Source organism: Equus przewalskii, chromosome 2 (genome assembly GCF_037783145.1).
Source record: "Equus przewalskii isolate Varuska chromosome 2, EquPr2, whole genome shotgun sequence".
Lineage (NCBI taxonomy): Eukaryota > Metazoa > Chordata > Mammalia > Perissodactyla > Equidae > Equus > Equus przewalskii.
The window spans coordinates 65,250,684-65,275,201 of record NC_091832.1 but is presented as its reverse complement, the minus strand read 5'-3'; the positions used below and the strand labels follow the sequence as shown (position 1 = coordinate 65,275,201).

The 24,518-nt window shown below is 34.5% G+C and overlaps 1 long non-coding RNA gene across 1 annotated transcript in view; it reads right to left on the bottom strand.

The window, feature by feature from the left end:
* LOC139082048 (uncharacterized) overlaps positions 1-24,518 on the bottom strand; it is a 94,311-nt gene that overhangs the window by 44,411 nt on the left and 25,382 nt on the right. Inside the window, exon 2 of the long non-coding RNA XR_011537717.1 lies at positions 5,841-5,993. This is a non-coding gene — a long non-coding RNA (uncharacterized lncRNA). The remainder of the gene's footprint in view (positions 1-5,840; positions 5,994-24,518) is intronic.

The following is a 24,518-nucleotide window of genomic DNA, read 5'->3' as shown; positions in this document are numbered from 1 at the left end:
TTTGTTTAGAGGCTTGAAGTTTAACTTGATGTACTCAGAAAAGACTGAGAAAAATGAAAAGTATTGTTATTTAAACACATTTTGCTGAAATTTTGGTCAAAATTCTTTTGTCTTATGTTTTAAATATGTTTTTAAAGAAAATCATTGGAGCTGCAGATGTAGGTCATTTTGTTTATGGAAAATATTTACTGTATAATCTATATGCCAAAGCCATTTCTCATCATCAAAAAATCTGCCAAATCAGACATAATTTCTGTCAGAAAAAGTCTGACTTTATTTTTCCATTCAAATAGAGGCATTAACAAGTGCCTCTGAGACAGATATCTCACTCCTGAGCCGGGTTGTCTTGTCATGAGTTTGCTGTCTGAATGACCCTATGGAACGATGTCTTCCTCCCACTTTAATATTTCTTCCCATCGTTCTCTTACCCTTGCTCTCAAAGGCCTCTCCCTCAGGAGCCATGTGCTCTTTGGCCATAGTTGAGAAATGGAGAAGGTGAGGTTAACTGAGAATTGCTACCACTCCCACCCTGCTCTAATACGCCTAAATTCAAAACATCACCCTATGAACCAAAATGCCAAGTTTCTAAGGCCAGCTCTATACTTAACAGAAATGTATGCATGCAAAAGACAACACAGGTCTTTTTTTTTTTGCTTTCTTCTTATTTCCCTGAATTTTCTAAATTTTCAAAAATAAGCATACAGTGCATTTATTATGAGGAACTAGAAAATCATACAGGATGATTTTCAAAATTTAAAAATGGCACATCAATATTAGAATAAAAACTGGGTTAGGCAGCACTGTAGCAACCAGAAATCTCCAGGAACAACTACTATTGACATCTTCTGATTGAAATTAGTTTTCCGACTAGCTATAGCACAAAACCCATCAGATTAGAGCAGTTAAATGCAAACGTTGAATTGTGGTGAGCTTAGCCTAGGTCAGCAGAAGACTGTTTTTATAAATGATCTTCCAATTAAAATGCATGATTCATCTGTGCCTTTGCAAAGAGTTATGATTTACTTGTGTCAATACTGTCCATTCTTTGCCTTTTAGATCTTGGTGGAATAGTGAGTGAGCAAATGGCAATTTAGAGGGTTTTCGATGCAATCCAAATTAGGCTTATCAAGCAGTTTAAAAAAAATAGAGTTCTCTCAATGTAATGTAACATTAAGCTGACATGGTACAAGAAAATAGGGAATACCTAGGACTTAAAGTGAGGAGAACAATTTCAGTATCTCAGATGATGCCATGTATGTTATAATGAAACAAATGAAGAGTTTGTTAACGTTAATTAGAATAAAGTGGAATGAGAAGAAAAGGGAGAAAATAAATGAAATAACATTTTAACAAAATCTCTGTTATTTTTCCGGTATAGTATTGCATATTTTACATATATTCTCATCTATTCCCCACAGCAACACTAGGAAGTGGTTACTATTACAACTTTGCAGATGAATACTTTGAAATTTAGGGACATTAAGTAAAAAAGTTGGTTTACAGTCAGTTAGATAGCAAGTGATAGAAGGAAACTTCAAATTCCAGGTGAGTCTTACTCCAATGCCCATGTTTTGCCCAATTAGGCCTTACGCATCTGAGTGCTCACCTGATTTGAATTGGTGATTACTGGATAAAAGACAGAGAAAAGCTTTTCTAAAATATGATTATACCACTAAACCAGTACTGTGTGATGTGGGATGACCAACAGGATCTCAGCCTTCAGCAATGTGTATTCTGGCGGATAGAAATGATTGATAGATGCATAGCAGCAAAGCAGAAAAAATGAGAAAAAAAGTGGTTTCAAGCAAGAAAGTATTAGAATCAGCAGGAGATGACACTTATGAAAATATATACAGAAAACTTAGAAATGATAAAATTGCTAATCAGTCTTCAGTAAACTCAGCAGGCAATAAGTTCCAAAGAGCTGCTAATGAATTATTAAACCGAAATGTGGCCCTGGATTAAGATAAAAAGGAGCTAGAAAATGACATCTTCTAAATGATATGAAACAAATGTGACAATCAGCAACTTTGAAAATATTGTGAGGATGTTAAGAGGGTGCTATTTGCTTCACATGTTTCTACATCAATTATGCATTTTAAGTAAACTTAAAGAGGTTCCTAATTAAGCTCCTTGTGCAGCTGTCAGAGGACTTTTTTCTTTATTTAGTACCAAGCTTAGAGCCTGTGATAAAACATCCATGATTACAAATACCAAGCGAGGGAGCAAATGAATTAAAGATGTGCCCAAGATTCTGAGCGTGATTCAGGTAGCTTCTGAGTAGAGTTGTCCACAATATCTCAAACTGCTCAATTTGGAATTTTCCAGTATCTCGTTCTCCTTCCTTTATTTCCACATAGATGTGTACTGTTGGCATGTGATTCAATTGTAAATGAGTCTAATAGGTGGAATTATTAAACTACTAAGAAGGCTTAGTACCCGCTACGGAATGAGAAGATGGATACCACCTGGAACAAAGAGATTTTGAGAGGCCATTCATCAACTGAATTTCAGTGCTGATTTAGCAAGATAGCAGTCTCGAGAGCCAGACTTTGTAAAGAGAGAAAAAATTGTATCTCAATTACAATTTCCCCCTTAATACACCAAGAGCCAGAGTGCTGGAATCAGACTAAAGAGCTTTACTTTACATTCTGGGCATGAGGAAGTGACTAGCAGGAAGTTGAATAAGCCTTCTGAGAGGATGAATGCAGAAAAGACAGAAGAAAGACAGGAGGTCAGAGGAAGTTGCTGTTAACTGTGTGGGGCAGACAGGTGTGTTTTAGAAACATCGGGGTAAGTTTTGGTCTGTAGAAACCCTCATATGTTGAGGGAGAATCCAAGAACATCTGGGATGGTACTCCATTTACTCACTCCCCATTTGATTATATGTCACCAGGCAGAATAGTATCAGAGGATGGAAGAGGTATATAGATAAATGAATGTTGCTTATTTCCCACAACCTACGGAGAGTGTGTAGGAAATCCAGGAAGCCTCACAGGGGGCAGAAGTGGTTAGAGTCCTAGTAGACTGGCAGAAGCCTGGAGTCAGGACCAGGAGAACACAGAGGTACAGTGGCAATGTCTACACTCAATGAGTAGTAGTGGTGGATAGATATTGGAGATTGGAGGAGACCACCAGTGTGGATGCAGTGACCCAAAGGACAGGGCTAGCAAAGCCTCAGAGGGCAGCACATAGAACAGAGACCCCTTTTACTATTGCTATGAAGATGATTGCTTGCTTTGGGGGAAGAAGATGCTGTCCTGGGAAAATGAAAAGGGAGTGAGGAAGGAGCCATGAAAGTGTGAGTATCTCCCCTAAAGAGACTGAGTTTCTCGTAAGAAGACGGAGACTTATTTTTAACTGGCAAGATCCAGTGTCCTCCGGGAGTCACCCTCCCAGAGCCTGTACTATAGCAGAATGAGCTCGGTTATAGAATGTGAACAAATGTGTTTTGTTTTAATTTTACTGAGAATGAAAACTGTTTCTCCCATGTAAAAGTCCAGAAGTATGTGAACAATGGCTACACCATAATGCCATGCTGCTTCTAGCTCACTATTCTACCATTTCTAGGATGTCATAATTTTTCTCCAAGATGGCAGCATTTGCATTTCAAGGAGAAGTTTGGAGAAAGGGAAGAAGAAGAAAGGAAGGGAAATGCATCAGATTTTTTTTGTGTGTGTGAGGAAGATTGGCCCTGAGCTAGCATCTGTTGCCAATTCTTCCTCTTTTTACCTGAGGAAGATCATCACTGAGCTAACATCTATGCCAATCTTCCTCTATTTTGTGTGTGGGATGCTGCCATAGCATGGCCTAATGAGAGCAGGTCTGTGCCTGCGATCCGAACCCGCAAACCCTGGGACACCGAAGTGGAGTGCATGAACACAACCACTATGCAACCGAGTGGTCCCGATCCAGATTTCTTTTAAGGAAGGCTCTTAAAAGCTGCCTAAGGCACATCCACTTATGTTTCACTAGTCAGAAATTAGCTTCATGGCCACATCTAGCTGGAAAGGATGTTGGGAAATATGGACTTAATTTTGAGTAACCATGACTAGCTAAAAATTCTACTATTTCGGAATAAAAAGATTTGGGGAGAAAATTAGGAACTCTACCATAGGCTCCTGAATGTAAGACAATACAAAGAGGGAGCTGATAACAGATTTACAGGCCATGTTGTAATTTACTAGTCTTTCAGAGTTTCTTCCACATTTGGCAGTAGTTGGACTGCAAATACTGGCTTATAATATAGTGATTTTCACATTTCTCTTTGTCATTATAGGATTTGAAAGAGAGATTAGGAGAAGTGTGTCCAGTTCTGCTGGCCAAATACCACTCAAAATCTATCTTTGAAGTTTGATTCTGTAGGAATTACATGGAAGAAAGAAGCTTGGTGTCACAAGTTGGATCTTTCACCTATTTTGGGACTTTGTTTTTAATGCTACTCTTGACCCTTAAAGCAATCATAATTTTTCCTCAATTGATTCCCCACTAAGCTACTAATTTTTCTTCTCTTCTCTTTTGAAATTCTCATATTAGTGGTCTTTATTTTTGTTCCCTGCCACCTGTCTGCCTCTCTTTTCATTCTGGAAACACTGTTTAAAAAAACAACTTTATTAAGGTACTCATAAATAAATTTATTGAGGCATAAATTCAGAACTTTTAAAATAACTTCATCAAGTTATAATGTTTTGTAGTTTTATTGGTGACAAAGAAAATACACTTCCTATTACAGGAGTATAATTCAATGATGTTTTCAGTAAATTGACCAAATTGTTCAGCATCACTGTAAATCAGTTTTCAAATATTTCCATCATCCCAAAAGGATCTCTTAGGCCCATTTACTGTTAATTTGCATTTGCCTTTTCTCTTCACCCCAGGCAACCAATAATCTGCTTTCTGTCTCTATAGATTTGCCTTTTTGAGACATTTCATATAAACAGAACCATATAATAAATGCTTTCTGTGTCTCACTTCTTTTACTGAGTTGTAATGCTTTATTGAGTTTCATTCATGTCTTAGCTTGTATCAGTAGTTCATTCCTATCTATTGCCAAATAATATTCCATTTTATGGATATACCATATTTGTCTCTCCATTCATCAATTGATGGACATTTAGATTGTTTCTACTTTTTGACTATTATGAAAAATGCTGTTAAGAACTTTGTATGCAAGTCATTTTTATGGCTATATGTTTTCAGTTCTGTTGAGTAGATACCTAGGAAGAGAATTCCTGGGTCACATGGTAAATTTATGTTTATCATTTTGAGTAGCTTCCAAATTGTTTTCCGAAGTGGCTGCATTAGTTTACTAGGGTGCCATAACAAAATGCAATAGACTGGGTAGCATATAACAACAGAAATTTATTTTCTCTCAGTTATGGAGACTGGAAGTCCAAGACCAAGGTGCTGGCATGGTTGGTTTCCTCTAAGACCTGTCTCCTTGGCTCACAGATGGTTGCCTTCTTGCTGTGTCCTAACATGGCCTTTTCTCTGTTTAAATGTGCCCCTGGTGTCTCTGTGTGTGTCCAGATCCTCTTTCTTATAAGGACACCAGTCATGCTGGATTATGGCCTACCCTAACAGCCTCATTTTAACTTAATCATCTCTTTAACGGCCCTATCTCCAAATACAGTCACATTCTGAGGTCCTGGGATTTAGGGCTTCAATATATGAATTTTGAGGAGACAATATCGTGGTCGTACCACTTTATGTTTCTACTAGAAATATGTGAGGGTTCCAGTTTGTCCACATTCTTGGAAATATTTACTCTGGTCTGTCTTTTTATCATGGCCATGCTAGTGGATGTGATATCCTATTTTGTGGTTTTAAGTTACATTTACCTCATGACGAGTGGTCTTGAGCATGTTTTCATATGCTTATTCATTCGTATATCTTCTTTGGTGAAATGTCTATTCAATTCCTTTGCCTATTTTTAAACTGGTGTTTGGCCAGCAAAACTGGATATAACCTCTTCTAGTTTCTCTTTGAAATGCCTGTAATGACAAAGAAAAAACACCTTGAACAGTAAAGAAAAGATACCACCAGAATATACAAAGAATTCTTATACCTCAAAAACATAAAAATCGTGTTTAAAGGTTTTCCAAATGCAGTTATAATGACTAAATTAATTATCATCTCCTCATATCTCCATTTGGTTCATCAGTCACTGAATGGGGGCTGAGTCTTGCAGATACTCTGAAGTATTCTCTAAGCATAAAAATATTCTGCTAGATAAGAATATGTTAATTTTTCTTTACCATTTATAAATGATGATTCATACTCATCTAATACTGGAAAAAGCTGACTCCCTAACAGGATTTCTAGGTGGACTGCGGAAACTGGAGGCCCATGTGCCTAATATTGGCTAGCAGATATTTTTTTGGCTTGCATAGTGTTGGGCCATATCTTGTTTTTAAAATATTTAGTATTAATTAACTGATTGCCAACATCAAAATATTAAATTAGGAGATTACACACAAGTATATGGACTTTTTGGCTTCTTAAAAAAAACAAAACACTGATCTACATGGCCACATGGATTAATTGGCTGACTGTGAGTAATATTCAGTGGTCCCTACCCCTCACCATTGGTCCCTGACATTGAGGCTGAATGTCACTGCCATTTATCTTTGTGTTACTCATGTTAACCTTATAATGCAAGTAAGATAAAAATGAGTTCTTTACATCCATTGAGCTTCTGAGTTTGCAACACACAGGCATCTAAGTTTGCCATCCACAGTGTAGATATCTGAAATTGGGGCAAACTCAACCATACCCTTTAGTTCACTGAATGGTCTCCCAAATAAATCTTTAAGTACTGCCATGTGTACTGCTTTAAGAGAGTATAGTGTTGCAAGCTTTGTGATGGCAGGGAAGTTTTTTCTGTATTTTCTATTGTATCCCCAACACATAGAATAATGCCCAGCATGTAGTAAATATTTAAAAATTATTTGTATAAGGGATGAAAAACTAGCATATAATGCCATTATTTACTATGGTCTCTAGCTCCAATGCATCATCAGATGCTATCAATTTTAGCTTTTAAATATCTCCCAATCCAACCACTTCCCTCCATCTTTACCTCCACTCTAATCCAAATTACCACCTGTCCTAACAGACTATAGAATAGTCTCTTAATAGATTTTGTTGACTCAAGTCTGGCCCTTGTCCACTCTATTCTCCACAGAACATTCAGGATGTGCAAATATGATCATTCCAACTCTACTGCCATCCTGCCTCCCAGTACTCCTTGGTACAAGTCTCAGTAAAGTAGGTATGTAGATTTATTAATATATAATCTATGGCATTATTTGATGTATGTGAAAAGAAAAGACTCACTGATTCTTCATGAATAAAGCCTCTTAAAATTCAATTGACACTTGAAGTTCTCACTTGATACTGAGATCTTTACCTGTGGACTCACCAGTCTTGGAGAAAAGACAAAAATTGCTGGGGGATTGTTTCTAGGAATAGGCCCAGATTGGCTGAACGAGGCTGAGTCAGTCATCAGAAGGGCCAGTTGGCTCTAGCCTGAAGCCTTAAAGACTACATCCAGATCACCAAGCATCTTGTTCTTGGTAGTTTCCCGCTGGGTCATCTCATCTTGCTGTCAGAGAAGTAAGTTTGGGAGGTGGTAGACCCAGAGAGAAAGAAGGAAGGAGGCCCCTTAGCTATCTGTGATAAAGAGCCACTTAAACCTGCTTCATCCTAGGCAAGAAGATCACCCAGGTGGTGAGTGTGGTGGGACCACATAGAAGTTTTGGGACAGATCTTATCCAGTCATGTGTTGCTTAATGATGAGGATGCATTCTGAGAAATGCATCTTTAGGTGATTGGATCATTGTGTGAACAACATAGTGTGTATTTACACAAACCTGGATGGTATAGCCTACCACACACCTAGGCTATGCGGTCCTAATCTTATGGGACAATCATCATATACATGGTCTGTTATTGAATGAAAGATCATTATTCAGTGCATGACATTAGTGAAATAATGAATTCTTTAACTCAGTAGTATTTCTCTCTTTCTGTCTTTCTCTTCATTCTCTCAATTAGTGTTGGCAGGTCAGGAGTTGAAAAATCAGCATTTTAATTTAAAATATGTTGAAAAGGATCTATGAACTGTTAGTAAAACTTTTCTTTTCTGAAAGGAATTATATTTATAAATAATAATCCTTACTGACTTGCATCTGTGAGAACCCTAGGACGCTGAAGAATATGGATCTACTGCATTGCAGGAATATTCATTATCTTTGAAATAGCTGTCATAAAAATATACAAAGAGGTAATCTGCATGCTACTGAAAAATGAGATGTAAAGTTCTCTGTCAAAAAAAGAGATATTGAAAATCTAGATCTTTATTGACTCAGTGTAGATTTGAGTCTCATTGTATCACGTTTCAATAGCTTCATCATCCCCTTCACTACCTTCTTCCTGTTCATCCCCTCTCCTTTATGCCAGCAACATAAATAATCTCAAACAGGTGCAAAGTCAATAATTTTTATGTATATGAGCCATTGCACTTTTTTTGCATCTATTATTTTGGACTACATGGACTTTGAATGATTTGGGGCCACAAGATTCAATTTATTTTTTGTTGGGAAATTTGAACCTATTACCCAAGCCCCTGCTAGCTTGTACAACGGTGCTAGCCTTTGCTCTGTTCTCATTTTATATTAAATTACTTTCTGGGCTATGATAATGACTTATCTCTCCTCTTAATTGGTAAATATACAGATTCGTGAGAGAATTGTACTAACATGTCTTTCTTCTACATTGAAAATAGCATTCTTTTGAGAATAGTTTATTGTGGAGAAAAACTAGATGTGTTTTATATGCAGATTAACAACCAGCAAATTAAATATGAACATAAATGGAGGGAACGGAGCTATAAATGTAGAGAATTCTTGATTTGACTATGCCTGAATAACACTTCTTGGGAAAATATTTATGGGTGTCTTGATATATATATTAAGAATATGATCTTGTTCTCACTTGTGTTCTCACTTGTGTTCTCACACTTTACTAGGTGCTAAAGTCTCATAAGCCTGCTTCTGTCATTCCCTTATTGAGTCACTTTGAGTCAAGGAGAAGTATAATAAGCAGTATGTCTACTAACCCACCAAAATTTCCTGGGACGTCAACTACCCCAAGACAAGCACTGTCTTAAGTTCCCCATCAGACAGCCTCTCCCTAGCTGGCTATTCTATCAAAAGCTGTATCCCAGTGTATCTTAAAGAAATATCCCAGTGACTTACAGTTTGCAACTAAATACTCTAGAGAAACACTGTTTAGTGGGACTTTTTCCTGTGATGGAAATGTTCTATATCTGTCCAACATCCAATATGATAACCAGAACTTGAAATGTGGCTAGTTTGACTGAGGAACTGAATTTTGAATTGTATTTTATTTTAATTGAGTTTAATTTGAATAGTGGTTAGTGACAACAACACTGGAGAGTACAGCTCTAGAGGCCATTTTGAACGGTTCCCTCAGCCTTCTCTAAGAGACCATTCACCTCAGTCACTGCCAGAAGTTTCTACCTTCCAGTTCTTCCATCACAACCCGGATACGTAGCCTCACAAAGCTCTTTATATTTCTAATCTCTGACTCTTCACTGCCCTCCATGATGCCCTCTGGATTTGAAGTTTTATAATATCAATAAATTCTCCTATAACCTCAACTTCTTTGACGTAGCTGAAATTTGACCATTCCTCATTAGCACATGACTTCCCCATGCCAAGTGAAAGATGATCTTCCTCCTATATTTCATGCACTGCAGGACCCAGTGTTGAAGTAAATATCTTCTTAGCCCTTCAATGCTATTTCCAAACCATTTTCCACTCTCCTTCTTTAAGAAAATGACAGCTACTTTGAAACTTATGCTTAGTCCATGTCCATGTCACCTAAAACCAACTTGTCGGTCACTCTCCCCTCCCACTTATACTCATTGAAAACTTTAATATGGACTTCTTTTCCACCAGTGTTTTATTATCATTCTTAGTAATTTCAGAATTCACATAGATGGTTCATTTAACATTTTGTCCTCTCATATTCTTAACTCTTTTATCTATCAAAATCTTTCTTTCACCTCAACAACTGAATCTTAATTTTTTATATACCAAATTATCTTGACACTCTCCATTCTCCTTTTTAACAATGTCCAACTAAGATTCAGTCTCCATTACTTTATTGAGATTCCTCTTTGTCAAGGCCTCCAACAAACAATATCTTGGCATATTTCAATCATTATCTTTCTCAGATTCTCAAGAGCATCAAATCCAGTTGTCCGTTTTCTCCTTTGAAAGTACGTTTCTTCATCTGGTCTTCCATAAAGCCACGCTTTGCTGTTTTTGCCTCCTCTGCATGCTCTTTCTCAGCCTTATTTTTCTGTCTCCTCTTCTACCTGACTTATACTGAACAGCTTCAAAGAGTGGATCCCTGGGTAATCTCGTCTAGCCTCATGACCTTAAATGTAGCTATGGGATAACATAAATAGCATTCTAGATTTGAAAACTATCAGAAGCAATTAGTATTTTTAATAATTTTTTCATAAATTGTTTCATTAATTTTGTGAATAAAGGAAATAATAATCATAGAATCATCTTATCCTTCCAAAAATTATTCTGGTTTTTAGAAGCATTTTGGAGAAAAAAGAAGAGAAAAAGAAAAAGAAATTAATGGTGTTATTTGCCCACTAAGCACATATTCCATGAACTAACCCAGTTTTCTCATAAAAATATAATTTCATAGTGCCTTGAAATTATTTTGAACCTATAAGTTAAAGGCTATACTGCAGATATAACTGTCTTAGTGAATTGAGACAAAAGAGATCAATTACTTCTTCATCTTTAATGGAAAGAATTAATGAATTTTGCCATTTGGGACATAGGGCATACTTAAGTTTTGTCTTCTTGAGGTCTTGGTTTTACTTGGTTATTTATGTTATCAAAACTCTTTGTTTAATTTTAGTTTTTCTCTTAGCTCAAGGTTTTTTGTGTCCTGTATATGAAATATTTGCCTACCCAAGATTACAAAGATTTTCTTCTATGTATTTTTTTGCAAGTTTTTATAATTTTAGCTTTTACGTTTAACATTATGATCCTTTCAAGTTAAATTTTATGTACAGTATGAGGTAAGGTTCAAGTTCATTTTTTCCCCACATGTATATCTAGTTTAAGCACCATGTGTTGAAAAGATTTCGCTTTCTCCTTGAATTATCTTGGCACCTTTGTTAAAATTCAGTTGACCACATGTGTGTTGCTTTTCGGAAGCGTGAGTACTCTTTTCTACTTCCACATTTTCTCTTTTAAAAAAGAAAGAATTTTTGTTTTAATAATGGCTTTTTAATTTTGTTTTTATTTTCGCAAACTTCACACATAATTAAAAAGTATAATAGTTTTATAAGATTTGTGATGAAAAATTGCAGTACTCTGCATAAAACCTCTTACTTCTAACCTTCTTTTCAGAGGCAATAATTGTCCATTATTTTTATAGCTAATTTTTTTTCTAAACAACATCTGACCTGTTCCCTCACTCCCACACCCTGGTAACCACCATTTTATTCTCTGATTTTCAAGTTTGGCTTTTTAAAATTCCACACATAAGTGACATCATGTAGTACTTGTCTTTCTCTGACTTATCTCACTTAGCAAAATGTGCTCAAGGTCCATCCATGTTGTCACAAATGGCAGGATCTCTTCCTTTTTCACGGCTGAATAGTATTCCATTGTATATATGTGCCACACTTTCTTTATCCATTCACCTATCAATGGACTCTTAGGTTGTTTACAAGTCTTGGCTATTGTAAATAATGCTGCAATGACCATGGGTGTACAGATAACTTTTTTTTTTTAAAGATTTTATTTTTTCCTTTTTCTCCCCAAAGCCCCCCAGTACATAGTTGTATATTCTTCATTGTGGGTCCTTCTAGTTGTGGCATGTGGGATGCTGCCTCAGCGTGGTTTGATGAGCAGTGCCATGTCCGCGCCCAGGATTTGAACCAACGAAACACTGGGCCGCTTGCAGCGGAGCGCGCGAACTTAACCACTCGGCCACGGGGCCAGCCCTGTACAGATAACTTTTTGAGTAGTGTTTTCATTTTCTTCTAATAAATAACCCAAAGTGGAATTGCTGGATCATATGGTAGCTCTATTTTTAACTTTTTGAGGAACCTCCTTACTATTTTCCATAGTGGCTGCACCAATTTACATTCCCATCAATAGTGCACAAGTGTTCCCTTTTCTCTACGTCTTCACCAGCACTTGTTATCTCTTGTCTTCTTGATGATAGCTATTCTAACAGGTATGAGGACATATCTCATTGTGATTTTAACTTGCATTTCCGTGGTGGTTAGTGACAGTAAGCATCTTTTCACTTACCTTTTGGCCATTTGGATGTCTTCTTTGAAAATATGTCCATTTATTTCTTCTGCCTATTTTTTAATTGGAATTTTTTTTGTTGTTATTGAGTTGTATGAGTTCTTTATATATTTTGGATACTAACCCCTTGTCCAATATACAGTGTGTAAAAATTTTCTTCCATTCTGTAGTTTGCTTTTTCATTTTGTTAATTGTTTCTTTTGCTATGCAAAAGCTTTTAAGTTTGATGTAGTCCCATTTGTTGATTTTTGTTCTCATTATTTATGGTTTTAGTGTAATATCTAAAAAATAATTACCAAGACCAATGTTAAGGAGCATCTTCCCTATGTTTTTTACTAGGAGTTTTATAGTATCAGGTCTTATATTTAAGTTATTTATCCATATTGAGTTAATTTTTGTGAGTGGTGTAAAATAGTGGTCCAAATTCATTGCTCTGCTTGCATTTGTCTAATTTTCCCAATACCGTTTATTGAAGAGATTATCATTTACCCATTGGGTGCTCTTGGCTGCCTTGTCGAGTATTAGTTGACTGTATAAACAAGGGTTTAATTCTGGTCTCTCTATTCTATTCCACTCATCCATCTGTCTATGTTTTGTGCCAGTACCATATTGTTTTTTTTATTGTAGATTTGTAGTGTAATTGGAAATCAAAAAGTGTGATACCTCTAGTTTTTTTCTCAGGATTGCTTTAACTAAAGCAATTGGGGGTCTTTTGTGGTTCCATACAAATTTTAGATTGTTTTTTCTATTTCTGTGAAGAATGCCATTGGTATTTTGGTGAGGATTGCTTTGAATCTATATAAGGCTTTGTGTTGTATGGGCATTTTATCAATATTAATTCTTCTGTTCCATGAACATGGGATATCTTTCCATTTGTTCATGTCTTCTTCAATTTCTTTCAGCAAAGTCCTCTAGTTTTTGTTGTACAGATCTTTCACTTTCTTCTTTAAATTCATTCCTAAGTAATTTAATGTGTTTGATGCTATTGTGAATGGGATAGTTTCCTTTATTTCTTTTCCAGATGTTTCATTCTTGGTGTATAGAAATGTAATTGATTTCTGTATGTTTATTTTGTATCCTGCAACTTTACTGAAATCATTGATTAGTTCCAATAGTGTTTTGGTTGAGTCTCTGGAATTTTCCATATATAAAATCATATCATCTGCAAATAACGACAGTTTCATTTCTTCCTTCCCTATTTGGATGTCTTTTATTCTTAGTCTTGCCTAATTGCTCTGCCTAGAACTTTCAGTACTACATTGAATAAGAGTGGTGAGAGTTGACATCTTTGTCTTGTTCCTGATTTTAGAGGAAAAGCTTTTAATTTTTCTCCATTGAGTATAATGTTACCTATGGATTTCTCATTTATGGCCTTTATTTTGTTGAGGTATGTTCCTTCTACACCCAATCTGCCAAGGATTTTTATCATGGTAGGATGTTATATTTTGTCAGATACCTTTTCTGCACCTGTTGAGATGATCATGTGATTTCTATCTTTCATTTTATTAGTGTGATGTATTACATTTATTGATTTGTTTATGTTGAACCATCCTTGCATAAATCCCACTTGGTCATGGTATATAATCCTTTTTATGTGCTCTTAAATTTGATTTGCTAACATTTTGTTGAGAATTTTTGCACCTATCTTCATCAAGGATATTAGTCCTGGTGTCCTTATCTGGCTTTAGTATCAGGGTAATGCTGGCCTCATGAATAAGTTTGGAATATTCCCTCCTCCTTTGTGTTTTGGAAGAATTTGAGAAGGGTTGGTGTTTTCTTTAAATGTTTGGTAGAATTTTCCAGTGATGCTACCTGGTTCTGGGGTTTTGTCTGTTGGGAGGGTTTTTTTTTTTTATTACTGATTCAATATCTTTGCTCATTATTTATCCTTTCAGATTCTCTATTTCTTCCTGATTCAGTCTTAGTAGGTTGTGTTTTTCTAGAAATTCTTCTGGATTATCTAATTTGTTGACATATAGTTGTTCACAATAGTCTCTTATAGTCCTATGTATTTCTGTAGTATCAGTTTCACTGTCTGCTTTTTCATTTCTAATTTTATTTATTTGAATCTTCACTATTTTTTTCTTAGTCTGGCTAAAGGTTAGTCAATTTTGTTCCATTCCCAAGACACAGATTTTAGTTTTGCTGATTCTTTCTATTATTTTTCTTGTCTTTATTTTGTTTACTTCTGCTCTAATCTTTATTATTTCCTTTCTTCTGCTAACTTTGAGTTTAATTTTGTTTTCCTTTTCTAGTTCCTTGAGTTGTAAATTTAGATTTTTTATTTGAGATCATTCTAATTTTTTAACCTATGCATTTATTACTATAAACTTTCCTCTCAGAACTGCTTTTGCTGCACTCTGTAAGATTTAATATGCTGCATTTCCATTTTCATTTGTTTACAGAGAATCTTTTACTTCCCTTTTGATTTCCTCTTTGACCCATTGGTTATTCAGAAGTGTGTTGTTTAGTTTCCACATATTTATAGGTTTTCCAGCTTTCTTCTTCTTGATTTCTAATTTCATATCATTGTGGTCAGAAAAGAGAGTTTGCATGATTTCAATCTTCTTAAATTTGCTGAGATTTGTTTTGTGTCCTATCATATGATCTGTCTTGGAAAATGTTCCATGTGCACTCAAAAAGAATGTGTATTCTGCTGCTGTTAGATGGAATGTTCTATTTGTGTCTAAGTCCATTTGTTCTACAGTATGATTTAATTCCAACATTTTCTTATTGATTTTCTGTTTGGATGATCTATCCATTGCTGGCAGTAGATTGTTGAAGACTCCTACTATTACTGTATTGTTATCTATTTCTCCCTTTAGATCTGTTAGTATTTGCTTAGTATATTTTGATGCTTTCATATTGCATGGGTGTACATTCACAATTTTTATATCTTCTTGATGTATTAACACTTTTATCATCATATAATGATCTTCTTTGTCTCTTGTTATTATTTTCAGCTCAAAGTCTATTTTGTCTGATATAGCTATGACTGTCTCCACTTTCTTTTGGTTTTCATTTACATGGGATATCCTCTTTCATCCTTTCACTTTGAGCCTATGTGTGGCTTTAGAGCTAAAATGAATTTCCTGGAGGCAGTGCAGTATTGGTTCTTGTGATTTTATCCATCCAGCCTTCTGTGCCTTTTGATTGGTGAATTCAATCCATTTATATTTAGAGTTATTATTGATATGTAAGGACTTACTACTGCCATTTTATTGTTTGCTTTCTAGTTGTTTTGTATCTCCTTTGCTTCTTTTTCCTTCTGTTTCTGTCTTTGTAAAGTGGTGGTTTCCATGGTGATTTGCTCAGTCTCTTCCTTTTTTATGTTTTGTGACCCTACTCTGGACTTTTGCTTTGTGGTTACCTTGTGGCTTACATAAAACATCTCATAGATAAAACACTCCTTTTTATGCTTAGGACCTTATCTTCATTCACCTATAAAGGTTCCACCTTTTCTTCTCCCTTTTTATATTTTTGATATCACAATTTACTTCTTTTTATGCTGTTAATTGGTTAAGAAATTATGGTAGCTTTAGTTATTTTTAATGCTCTTTTCTTTAAGCCTTTATACTGTAATTAAGTGGTTAACATACCATTCTAATATAGTTACAGTTTTCTAATTCTATTTTTCACCTATGCTGAAGTATTATGTACTTTCACTTGCTTTTATGTAATTAATTGGTATTTTTTAATTTCAGTTTGAAGAATCCCTTTCATCATTTCTTGATGGTCATGTCTAGGTGTGGTGAAGGCCCTCAGATTTTGTTTGTTTGGAAAACCTTTATTTCTCCTTCATATCTGAAGGATAGCTTTGCCAGATAAAGTATTCTTGGCTGGCAATTTTTACCTTTTGGCACTTTGAATATGTCATTCCACTCTCTTCTGGCCTATAGAGTTTCTGCCTAGAAATCTGCTAATAGCCAATTGGGGGTTTCTTTGTAGATTACTTTTTTCTGGCTATTGTTAAGATTCTTTCTTTGTCATTGATTTTTGACAGTTTAATTTTAATGTATCTTGGAGAAAGTCTTTTTGCATTGAAATAATAGGGTGTTCTATTACCTTGTTGGAGTGGTATGCCCAATTCCTTTCCTTGGCTTGCAAAGTTCTTAGCTATTATTTCTCTACGTACACTCTCTACTCCCTTCTCCCTCTCTTCTCCTTCTTTTAGACCTATTATCTTTATATTTGTTTTTCTCATCATGTCTGATAGTTCTTGTAGGATTTCTTCACTTTTAAAAACTTTAGTTCTCTCTTCTCTTCTGAGTCAATTCTAAATTCCTATCCTCCAAGTCACTAGTTCTTTCTTCCATCTCATCTGCCCTGTTTCCTAAACTCTCTAATGCATTCTTCCTCTCATTCACTGAATTCTTCAGCTCCAGAATTTCTTTCTGGTTCTTTTTTAAAATTCCAAACTCTTAGGTAAAGAACTCCATTTTTTCATAATTTTATTCCTGAGGTCATTGAATTTCCTTTCTGAGTTTTCTTGTAGCTCATTGAGTCTCTTTATAATAGCTATTTTGAATTCTTTATCAGTTTGCAATGTTATGCTCCATTGGGTTCAATGGCTGGAGAATTATTGTTTTTGATAAATAAAACAAAGTATCCCTATATTTGTTTAAATAATGATAGTTTTTATTGAGTAAAAGGAAAGAGAGTGCTTAAGTGACATTTTATCCAAGCATGAAGTAATTGACATTTTTATCAATACAGATTCTCCAGTTGACCTAGAGATTTATGTGAGAAAGAAGAGAAATGAAAAGAATTAAAAAGAATGAAATTCATTAAGATTTTTCTCCCCATATTAAAATTTTCCAGTAATTTCTGCTTAGACTCATATTCTCTAGTCAACTGAGTACATGTACTCTTTCTTTGTTTTTTTTTTTTCTAAGATTGGCCCTGAGCTAACTTCTTTTGCTAATTTTGTTTTCTTCTTCTTCTCCTCAAAATCCCCCAGTACATAATTGTATATTCTATTTGTAGGTCCTTCTAGTTCTGCTATGTGGGACATCACCTCAGCATGGCTTGATGAGTGGTGCTAGGTCCTTGCCCAGGATCTGAACCAGTTAAACCCTGGGCTGCTGAAGTGGAGTGAGCAAACAGTTGCTCAGCCAAGGGGCCAGCCCCTCTTTAAGATTTTTAATGTAAACTTTTAATAATCTAGAAAATCCAGAATTATTATTTACTTCTCTTTTGTTTTTACTGAGTTATTGTCTAGTATTTAATTCATCAAATATTAGTAAATTTATATTTATGTTTAAAGCAAATTAAGAGATCCACAAACTTGTCTAAGGTAAGATCTCTTATATCAAATTATACTGAGCTATTTTCTCTCCAAATGGAGAGATGCTTGATTATGTCTTGGCACTCAAATATGCAAGAATCCAAGAAAAGTCCTTTCTCTTTCACTACTGCAAATCAAATGAAAAGTAGAGGATATCTTTCCTCTTGAAAATATATTCAAGCCTTGTACCAAAGTAGTAATAAACTTGATTTCAATTAAACTTCAATTCATGAGTTGATCCATGTAAGAGAAAGGAAAAAGATACCTATACTTGGATGAGACATATCTTCTTGTCTTTGTTGATCTGACCAGACAGAAAATGCATTACATTTTCTTTCTAATAATTTTCAATACCTTTTAAGCCTTTTCCTTTACTTTATCTTAGAGGGAATTCTTATAGGTTCGGTAACAAAAAGAGAAGTACTCAGCTCTACATGATCAATAAATTGACATAAATACTCAACCATACTCTTAAAGTTCCCATTAAAGACTTAGAACCTTGCCTAGTGTTTGAGGATTTGGCACTGGTGAGATTCGTCCTGCCAATTCTCTGTTTAAATCTAAATGACAGTAAAAGGTTGATGGGAGCATAAGTCAAAGTCTATAGTATGTCTATTTTTACAACTGTCAGAAGCTCTTTAATTTCTTTACAATTTGCTTAGTCTTTTGCAAAATTGAGATGGATAATGGAAAATAGTCAACACAAAAAAAACCTCTTGTGGCTTTTCCTGACATTTTGGGAAATAAAGAATATAAAGGGAAAAATATATACATAATGTCATTCCCACTTACAGTGAAAAGTTATACACTTCATTAACTAATACTATTTTCTAAAAAAAGAATTACACTCATACCAAGAAATTCTGTTAATAATGGAGGTTAGGGGTCACATGGAACATATAGCTGTCATAGTAAAATGTAACGCAAATGTCCTTGGAAAGATATCACAAAATGATAAAAATCTGCTTCATGAAATATAGAGCAGGGTATGGTTAAATTTAGTCTTATTAGGATCTTGTTTTAACTTGATAAATCAGCAAGTCAAGTTCTTATTTAGTGTCAGTGTCTTTATCAAGGAAAGCAAGTCTTTCCAGCACACCATTCGCACAAGTAAAATATCTTTCAGTCCCAGGAGACTGTTTCCTCTTTGGGCAATAGTTTTTCCTTTCTTGGAAAAATGGAGGCCTACGTAGAAACACAAATACATGCTTTTATATTTTGACTAATTTTACTCTTTAAAATAATGTTATAAAATATTTGACATACTAAAAAATCAGAAAAGCAAACCAGAAAAAGAAACCCCATGTATACTACTTAGCCAAAAAATTTAATTACCAAAATTTAAAGATACTTTTGTAATCCTCTCTGATTCCATCTATCTTCCTCCTGTACAGAGGTAGCTACTATTTCATATTTATCATTCCCATGAATGTCTTTATACTATTTTTATAGGCATATGTATGAATAGCTCCAATTAAAACTTCATATTTGAAGACTTTCTCTTTGATGCATGTGTTTCTTGTATGTTGGCCTGTTTATTATTTTTGCTGGAGTGTTAGATCATGCTTTTTATTTAAAATCTTTGGTAGATAAGGAAACATATCTTCCTGCCATAACTCTAATAGCCTTCAACTTTATTCTATCTTTTCTGGAATTAGTTCATTTTACTGCTTCAATTCCATTGACTGTCTCTTCTTATTTTAACTAGTCATCTTCTATTAGGCAATTATTTTATTGTGCAAATTTTTGTCTTTCTGGAACTTATAGTTTACCTACATTTTTTAAAAAAAGGATCTCGACCTTGGTCAGATGGTCATTTTCATTTAACTTCTCAGTTATTTGATACTCTTTGTGTTCCACAGTACCTCACTCTCATGTTCTTCATCCTCTCTATTCCAAGCTGGACAGGATGTCCTCTGTGACTGCCCTTCTGAGTTGGGCACACTGTTCCCGTTTCCTCTGTCTTGTTTTAGTTCTTCTAGATCCTCAAAAATCTTCCTAAGCAAAGGTGTGTATGTAAGTTGTTGTTATGGATTTTTATCTTTTCTTTCTTTCTTTCTCCCTTCCTTCCTTTCCTTCCTTTCTTTCTTGTTTCTTTATGTCATTCTTTCTTTCTTCCATATATTCTAAAGGTAGTTCAGGAGAAGGAGATACAAGCATATGCTCAGCTGCAATCTTGGTCCAGAGGTTTCTTTAAACTTTTTCTTTGAAATAATTTCATACTTACAGAAAAGTTACTAAAATAGTATAAAGAGATCTCAAATGTTCTTTGAGATTGTCCCTCTCAAATGTCTAAATGTTAACACATTACATCTGCATTACTTTTTTTCTGAAATGTTTGAAAGAATGTTGCAGAAAAGATATTCTCTTTTCTCTAAAAATGTCTGTGTGCACTTTCTAAAAACAATGACCTTTTCTTACATTAGCACATTACAATGATCAAAATCAGAAAATTAATCTTCACGCAATATTCATAGGTAGATAAAATTTATTGCATCCTACTAATGTCCTCTATTGTGGAAGAAAACATTTTTTTTCTTGTCCAAGATCTAATTCCTGATCTCACATTGAATTTAATTATCATATCTCTAGTTTTTTCACTTTGGAACTCTTCCTTAGATTTACTTTGTCTTTCATAATGATAACATATTTACTTATTTTACTTAAGTAACATTGATTAATAACATTATATAAATTTTGGGTGTCTATCATTGTATTTCTACTTATATATAGACTACATCATATTCGTGACCAAAAGTCTAGTTTCTATTTGTCACCGTACAGATGTCCCCCTTTACCCTTTTTGCTCTCACCCCACTCTCCTACCCCTCTGGTAACCACAAGTCTCTTTTCTGTATCTGTGTGTTTGTTGTTGTTTTTTATCTTCCACACAAGTGAAATAATACAGTATTTGTCTTTTTCCATCTGACATTTCACTTAGACTAGTACTCTCAAAGTCCATCCATATTGTCACAAGATTTCATCTTTTTTATGGCTAAGTAGTATTCCATTGTATATGTTATACCATATCTTCTTTATCCATTCATCCTTCAATGGGCTCTTAGGTTGTTTCCCAGTCTTTGCTATTGTAAATAATGCTGCAATAAACATAAGAGTGCATATATCTTTTTAAATTAGTGTTTTCAAATTCTTTGGACAAATACTCAGAAGTGGAATAGCTGGATCATATGGTAGATCTATTCTTAATTTTTTGAGGAATCTCCATACTGTTTTCTATAGTGGCTGCACCAGCTTCCATTCCCACCAGCAGCATACAAGGGTTCCCTTTTCTCCACATCCTCTCTAACACTTGTTATTTCTTGTCTTTTCAAAAATAGCCATTTGGCCTATAATAGTCATAGCCATGACAGGCATTAGGTTATATCTCATTGTGATTTTGATTTGCATTTTCCTAATAATTAGTGATGTTGAGCATCTTTTCATGTGCCCACTGCTATCTGCATATCTTCTTTGGAAAAATGTCTGTTTAGATCCTCTGCTCATTTTTTAATTGGGCTGTTTGTTTTTTTGTTGTTGTTGTTGAGTTGTATGAATTCTTTACATATTTTGGACATCTTATTGAATATGTGGTTTGCAAATATCTTCTCCCAATTTTTAAATTTTCTTTTCATTTTGTTTATGGTTTCCTTGGCTGTACCGAGGGTTTTCAGTTTGATGTAGTCCCATTTGTTTATTTTTCCTTTTGTGCCCCTTACCTGAGGAGATATATTCAAAAAGATATTGCTAATACAAATGTCAAAGAGTATACTGCCTAAGTTTTCTTCTAGGACTTTTATGGTTTCAGGTCTTACATTCAAGTCTTTAACCCATTTTGAGTTAATTTTTGTGTATGTTGTAAGATAGTGGTCTACTTTCATTCTTTTGCATTTGGCTGTCCAGTTTTCCCAGCACCGTTTTTTGAAGAGACTTTCCTTTCTCCTTTGTATGTTCTTGCCTCCTTTGTCAAAAATCAGCTATCCATAAATGTGTTGGCTTATTTCTAGAATCTCATTTCTGTTCCATTGATCTGTCTGCCTGTTGTTATGCCAGTACCTTGTTGTTTTGATTGCTACAACTTTGTAGTATACTTTGAAATCAGGGAGTGTGATACCTCTGGCTTTGTTCTTTTTTCTCTGGATTGCTTTAGCTATTTGAGGTCTTTTGTCTTCCATATACATTTTAGTACTCTTTGTTCTGTTTCCATGAAATATGTAATTGGGATTTTCACCAGAGTTGCATTGAACCTGTAGATTGTTTTAGGTAATGTGAACATTTTAACAGTGCTTATTTTTCCAATCCATGAGCACAGAATATCTTTCCATTTCTCTGTGTCTTCTATTTCTTTCAACAATGTATAATAGTTTTCAGTGTATAGGCTTTTCACCTCCATGATTAAGTGTATTCCTAGATATTTTATTCTTTTTGTAGTGATTATAAATGGGATTGTATTTCTGATTTCTCTTTCTACTAGTTCATTGTTAGTGTATAGAAATGCAACTGCTTTTTGTATGTTGATTTTGTACTATGCAAGTTTACTATATTTGTTAATTATTTCTAATAGATTTTTGGTGGATTCCTCAGGATTTTCTATTTTTAAAAAATCATGCCATCCACAAATACTTAAAGTTTTAATTCTTTTTTTCCAATTTGGATACCCTTCATTTCTTTTTCTTGTCTACTTGCTCTGGCTAGGACTTCCATTACCTATTGAATGAGTGGCAAGAGTGAGTATTCTTGTCTTTTTCCTGTTCTTAGGGAGATAGTTTTCAGTTTTTCACCATTGAATATAAAGGTAGTTACAGGTTTGTCATATACAGCCTTTATCATATTGAGGTACTTTCCTTTTCTATCCATTTTATTCAGAGTATTTATCACAAATGAATGCTGAATTTTGTCAAACTATTTCTCTGCACCTATTGAGATGATCATGTGATTTTCTTCTTCATTTTGTTAATGTGGTGTATCACATTGACTGATTTGCAGATGTTGAACCATCCTTGCATCCCTAGAAAAAATCCAACTCAATCATAGCATATGATCCTTTTAATGTATTGTTGTATTCGATTTTGCTAGTATTTTGTTGAGGAATTTTATATGTCCATCAGTGATATTGGCATGCAATTTTCTTTTTTTGTGTTGTCCTTGTCTGGTTTTTGTATCAGGGTAATATTTGCCTTATAAAATGAGTTAGGAAGCATTCCCTCTTCAATTTTTTGGAAGAGTTTGAAAAGGATAGGTACTAAATCTTTGCATCTTTGGTAGAATTCATCAGATAAATCATCTGGTTCTGGGCTTTTGTTTTTGGGAGGTTTTTGATTATTGTTTCAATCTCCTTGCTAGTGATCAGTCTATTCAGATTCTCTATTCAGTTTTGGAAGGTTGTATGATTCTAAAACTTTATCCATTTCTTCTATATTATTGTTTGTGTGTATACAGTTTTTCATAGCATTCTTTTATAATCTTTTGTGTTTCTGTGGTATCCATTGTAATATCTCCTCTTTCATTTCTGATTTTATTTATTTGACTTCTTTATTTTTTTCTTAGTGAGTCCAGCTAAAGGTTTACCAGTTTTTGTTATTTTTTCAAGGAAACAGCTCTTAGTTTCATTGATCCTTTATATTGTCTTTAGTCTCTATTTATTTGTTTCCACTCTGATTTTTACTATTTCCTTCCTTCTACTGACTTTGGGCTTTCTTTGTTCTTTTTCTAATTTCTCTAGATATAATGTTATTGTTTATTTGAGGGTTTTTTTGTTGTTGTTTCTTGAGGAAGGCCTCTTTTGCTATAAATGTCCCTCTGAGAACTGCTTTTTGTAGTATCCCATAGATTTGGTATGTTGTATTTTCATTTTCATTTGTCTCCAGTTATTTTTTATTTCTCCTTTGATTTCTTCATTGATCTAATGGTTATTCAGTAGCATGTTGTTTAGTCTCCACAAGTTTGTGACTTTTCCAGCTTCTTCTTGTAGCTGATTTCTAGTTTCATATCATTGTGATCAGAAAAGATGCTTGATATGATTTCAGTCTTCTTAAATTTATTGAGACATTTTGTTTTCCATGATATGTGGTCTATCTTTGAGAACGTTCCAGGCGCACTTGAGAAGAATGTGTATTCTACTGTTTTTGAATGAAATGTTTTATACATATCTATTAAGTCTGTCTGGTTTCGTGTTTCATTGAAAATCAATGTTTCCTTGTTGATTTTCTGTCTGGATGATCCATCCATTGATGTAAGTGGGGTATTAAAGTCCCCTACCATTATTGTGTTGTTGTCAATATCTCCCTTTAAGTCTGTTAATTGGTTTATATACTTTTGTACTGCCATGTCAGATGCATATAGGTTAATAGATGTTATGTCTTCTTGATGACTTGTCCCCTTTATCATTATGTAATATACATGTGTCTCTTATTATCTCTTTTGGCTTGAAGTCGATTTTGTCTGATAAAAGTTTAGCTACACCTGTTTTCTTTTGATTGCCATTTACTTGGAGTATCCTTCCACCCCTTCACTTTGAGCATATGCTCCTCTTTAGAGTTGAGATAGATCTCTTGAAGATCTGCATATTCTTGGATTTTGTTTTTAATCCATCCAGCACTGTATGTCTTTTGATTGGTGAATTCAATCCATTTACATTTAGGGTGATTATTGATTATGAGGGCTTAATACTGCTTAATACTACTCTTGTTTTGTGGTTGCTCTATATTTCTGTTGTTTTCTTTACCTTGTGTCTCTGTCAGCCACTTCAGTTTGGTGGTTTTCTGTGTTGTGCTTCTCAGATTCCTCTCTCTTTTTTTTAATGTTTCATGACTCTGCTCTGAATTTTTATTTTGTGGTTACCATGAGGTTTA